This window comes from Ranitomeya imitator, chromosome 3 (genome assembly GCF_032444005.1).
Source record: "Ranitomeya imitator isolate aRanImi1 chromosome 3, aRanImi1.pri, whole genome shotgun sequence".
NCBI classification, from domain to species: domain Eukaryota; kingdom Metazoa; phylum Chordata; class Amphibia; order Anura; family Dendrobatidae; genus Ranitomeya; species Ranitomeya imitator.
The window spans coordinates 835,830,831-835,836,090 of record NC_091284.1 but is presented as its reverse complement, the minus strand read 5'-3'; the positions used below and the strand labels follow the sequence as shown (position 1 = coordinate 835,836,090).

Below are 5,260 nucleotides of genomic sequence, written 5' to 3'. Positions count from 1 at the left end.
CTCCTGGTGAGATATGGAGACACAATTTCTACTAGTCCCAAGGAAGTACCTATTAACACCTAGGTGCGACTTACCTTCAGGACAGATGTTACATTATCACTAGTTACACATATAACCCTAGACATATGTCACTACACACATTTAGATATATATATACACATATTTCACCACACCTCCCTCCTTATGAACGTGCATGGGGGTTGACTTACAGGTCAGCTCCCGAGCACGTATCTGGTTCCGTCCCATCTTGGCGAGAAAGGCCATCGGCATTGCCATGATCAACTCCCTTCTTGTGCTGAATTGTGAAATCATATTGCTGAAGTATCAAACTCCAAACAATTTCCCATTGTCCCCAACTACTCTGTTGAGCCAACTCAATGGGTTATGATTTGTGATCACGGTGAAGTTGCGCCCATAGAGGTATGGTTGTAGCTTCTGCAGAGCCCACACAATTGCCAAACATTCTTTTTCAATGGTGGCATAAGCCACTTCTCTGGGCAAGAGTTTCCTGCTTAGGTACAGAATTGGGTGTTCCTCTCCTTGTTGGTTCACCTGGCTGACAACTGCACCTAGCCCATAGGTGCTGGCATCTGTCTGCACTACAAACCGGCGAGTGAAATCTGGGGCCTGCAGGACGGGTGAACTAACCAATGCCGAATTTAGGGCAGAAAATGATTCCTCACACTGAGGACTCCAGGAGACAATTTGAGGAAGTCTCTTCCTGGTCAGATCGGTTAACGGTTTGGCCAGAGCCCTGTAGTTTGGTACAAACCTCCTATAGTAGCCAGCCGTACCCAGGAAGGACAGTACCTGTTCCTTGGTTCGTGGGGTGGCCCAGGCTGTAATGGCTTCTACCTACCCTGGCTCAGGTTTTGGCAGTCCTCCCCCCACCCGGTGTCCTAGGTATTGTACTTCCCGCATGGCTACCTGACACTTCCCTGGCTTAAAAGACCTGCAGTTTTAAGCTTTTGCAACACCTGAGAGAGATGTACAAGGTGTTCCTCCCAAGAATCACTAAAGATGGCTATATCATCAAGATAAGCGACGGCAAAACCATCACATCCTTCCAATAAGTGATTGACCAACCTCTGGAAGGTGGCAGGGGCATTCTTCATACCAAAGGGCATCACCAGAAACTCAAACAGCCCGAATGGCGTTATAAAGGCAGACCTCTCCTGAGCATCTCTGGTCAGGGGTATCTGCCAGTATCCCCTACTCAGGTCCATGATGGTGAGGTACGATGCTTTAGCTAGCTGCTCTAACAGCTCATCTATCCTCGGCACGGGGTAGACCTCACATGTAGTCAGTACAATTAATTTCCTGTAGTCTACACAGAACCGGTACGGTAGTACGGTCCTTTTTTGGGACAAGAACCACAGGCGAGGCCCAGGCACTGTGGGATTTTTGTATCACCTTGAGTTTCAGCATCTCCTCTACCTGTTCCCTCATGTGTGCCTTCACCTCTGCTGACACACAGTACGCCGACTGCCGTACTGGGGGATTAGTACCAGTGTCCACATGGTGAACTGCTAAGTGTGTCCTCCCAGGCTCCCCTGTGAACACTTCGGTGAACTCGCTGAACGCCCCCATCAGCTCAGACCTCTGACTGTGGGATAGCTCAGGGTTAAACTCTGCTGACTCCAGGGACTCCATGTACTGAGTCCCGGCCCCCACATCCAGTAACAGATCAGCCTCCCCCTCTTCAGGCCGGCTACAGACAGGTAAGACACAGGTCTCCCTGTCACTTCAGCATATTTACATGAAACACTTTCTGACGCTTTGCATGCTCATCTAGTGTCACCACATAATTAACATCATTCATCCGCTTATGTACAGTATATGGTCCCTCCCATGCGGCCTGCAATTTATTCTGTAACATGGGGACCAACACCCAAACCTTCTGCCCTTCCTCGTAGGCCCTCAGTCTGGCATTATGGTCGTACCAGACCTTCTGGTTTGTTTGTGCCTGGGTCACGTTCTCATGGGCCAGGTTGCTCAGTTTTTGCATTCTCTCTCTGAGCCGCAGTACATATTCAACCACTGAGATTTCAGTAGTTCTGGGGTCATCCTCCCAAAAGTCCTTAATCAAATCAAGTGGCCCCCTGACCCTCCTCCCATAGACCAGTTCAAAGGGGAAGAATCCAGTAGACGCCTCGGGTACCTCTCTGTAGGCAAACAGCAGATGGGGGAGGTACCGCTCCCAGTCTCGCCCTTCAGTCTCCACCAACATTTTGAGCATTTGCTTTAATGTTCCATTGAAGCGCTCGCAGAGTCTGTTGGTTTGGGGATGATAGGCACTGGCCACAAGATGCTGTACTTGTATTCTTTCACAGAGGCTTTCCATCAGATCAGACATGAACTGGGTTCCCTGATCGGTCAACATTTCCCTGGGGAAACCCACACGAGAGAACACAGTTAGTAAAGCATCCGCCACTTTGTCTGCTCGGATGGAGGATAGTGCCACAGCTTCCGGGTATCGTGTAGCATACTAGGGATTGCAAGTGGCCCTATGATATCCAAAGCCACTCGCTGGAAAGGCTCATCGATCACAGGCAGTGGTATCAATGGAGCGTTCTGTATATTCCCAGACTTCCCAACTCTCTGACAAACTACGCACGATCGGCAGTAATTGGCAATATCTGTCCCCATCTTGGGCCAAAAGAAGTTATGTGTCAGGCGAGCTTTCATGGGCAATCCTCAATAAATGTTCCCTATATGGATAAGGGATGATCAAGCGCCGTTCATAGTCCAAAGATTCTGTAGTATCCGTGGGGATAGTCTCTGTATACAGTCTGCCCTGGTCCCAGTATACTCTCTCTCTTTGTCAGAAGCAGCAGGGGGTTGGTCTGCAAGACACCTGAGCTCCTCCAGACTGACATCTGTCTGCAGGACCTCCTCGAAGCTCTGACGGTCTGTCTGCAGGGCCTCCTGGAAGCTCTGACTGTCAGCCTGCAGGCCCTGGCCTAGTGTGACTGCCAGGCCCTGGTCTGAAGCTGAGTTTTCAGTGTCTGTTATCAGGGACCTTGGTGGGTCTGCCATGTATGGAGGCTCCGGGGCCACAGTATGGGCCTCCTGTCCTGGCAGTTCTGTCTGAGACTCATCCTCTAATCTCTGGGCCTGAGACGCAGCCTGACTCCGGGTCACAGCTGCCACATAATTACAGTCCTGTGCATTTGGACATTTTGCCTCCTCATACGGGATCTCAGGTGGGTCACATTTTCTTCCACCTTCTCTGCATCATTTACTTGCAAGGGAGGAACATAGCGGGACACCATCCTCCCCAGGTCCGTGCCTAGCAACACATTGGTGGGAATTGCCTCTGATACTCCCACTTCCCTCAGTCCCTTCCCTGCTCCCCAGTCCAGGTACACACGGGCCATGGGCACAGCAGGGCGACCCCTCCAATCCTGGTTATAGACATAGTCTTTCCTGGTATGATATCGGCAGGGGTTATCATGGCTGGACGCACCAGGGTTACCTCTGCCCCAGTGTCTCTGAGACCAATGGTGACTTTATTGCCAACAGTGACAGATTGACATTTCTCATTCGCCCTCGCATCAGAGCCGGCTACAAAGAGGACAGACGGTGGGGGCACAGACGGCTTTGTGGTGGTAGTTGGGCGTTTCTCCCTATCAGGGCAGACAGCGCTAACATGTCCCACTTTGTTGCAGGAGAAGCACCGGCATGCATCACCTAGAGAGTGTCTATTCCCCAGGGCCCCATAGAAGGTGGGCTTGGACAGCACTGGTGATCGGCCGGCAGAGGGAGAAGGGTCCCCGTTTGGCTTACCTCCCCTCCAGCTGAATCCCGATGGCATCTTGTTAGCCACATAGCAGTCCGCAATCCTTGCAGCCTGATCCGCAGTTTGTGGCTCCCGATCACACACAAATTGTCGTACATCCGTGGGGCACATGTGAAGAAATTGATCCTTGACCATAAGATCCGTTAAGTCCTCAAAACTGTTAACAGAGAGTCCCCTAATCCATTGGTGGAATGTGGTCCTCAAGGTGCTCACAACATCCACATAGATGTTAGTTGATCCACGTTGTAGGTTCCGGAACTTTCTACGATACACTTCTGGTGTAAGGTTGTATTTCCTGATCAGGGCCTCTTTTATGGCCTCATAGTTCGCATCTAGCTCTGGTGGGAGGCCAGCAAAAACATCCAGGGGTTTGCCTCTCAACCCTGGGGTTAGATACTGTGCCCACTGCTCACGGGGTAGATGGTACTGCCTGCAGGTTTTTTCAAACCCCCGAAGGAAAGTATCTAAGTCCGTATCCATCTCCATCACAGGGAAGTTTTCAGGATGTGGTCTCCTTGGATTTATGTCCTGGGAGGGGGTTATCTGAGGACTGATACCCAATTCTATTTGAGCCACCTGAAGCTGGAAAGCTCTCTCCTCCCGGCGTTCTGCAGCCTCTCAGCCCGTCGGTCCCGGCGTTCTGCAGCCTTTCTCTCAGCCTGTCGGTCCCGGCGTTCTGCAGCCTCCCCCTCAGCCTGTCGGTGCTGTAGAATAAGCTGCATGCGCAGATTGGGATCACTTATTCCCAGCAGTTGTAAATCCATTTGCAAAGTACAGTCCGTAGGCTCCTCAGCACTGGCATTGCTGACATTTCCATCAGGCATGTCCGGTGCTAGAGCTGGCATTGCTGAGTCTCTCTGAGGTGGGCTCTCTCCTTGCCCAGATGTTCCAGCACTTTGCTCTATGTCCTGCTCGACCAAGGCGCGTATCAGCAGCTCCTTGGATCTATCGGCTGTCTCTATCCCTCTCTGCTCACAGAGGCCGGTCAGAGCTTCCTGGCTCTGCTTCTTGTACTGGGCTGCCATATCGATGAACAGCCTTTGCCAAATAAAAGATAGAAAAGAAAAACGAGGAAGGGAAACTGTTTGCAAGTATGTCTAAGTAAGCACCGAGGTGAACTTTGAAGAACTGGTGCACTCCTCGCAAGGATACCAATTCTTTAGTACAGGGAATAATTGCTTAAACCATTCACTAATGCACTAATAGAAATAATTCTATCCCACCGCCCTGCCACCAATTGTCACGGATCCCTTCTCCGTGGTGTCACTAATTCATCACGTGCCTGCTCACACGTGACTTGGGGTTGTGCCTGCAAGGGTTAATCTATCTCCCCACTCTCAGTCCAGCATTCAACCTCTGTCCTATGCTGTAATGGGAGCATAACTCACACATCGACCCAGGCCACACACCCGCTCATACACACTGCTGGAGCGCCCCCAGACGCAGGGCCGCGGGGTA

General features: G+C 51.2%; 1 pseudogene; it reads right to left on the bottom strand.

The window, feature by feature from the left end:
* Positions 1-3,140: 3,140 nt before the first annotated feature.
* Positions 3,141-4,827, bottom strand: LOC138671836 (uncharacterized; annotated as a pseudogene).
* Positions 4,828-5,260: the final 433 nt, after the last annotated feature.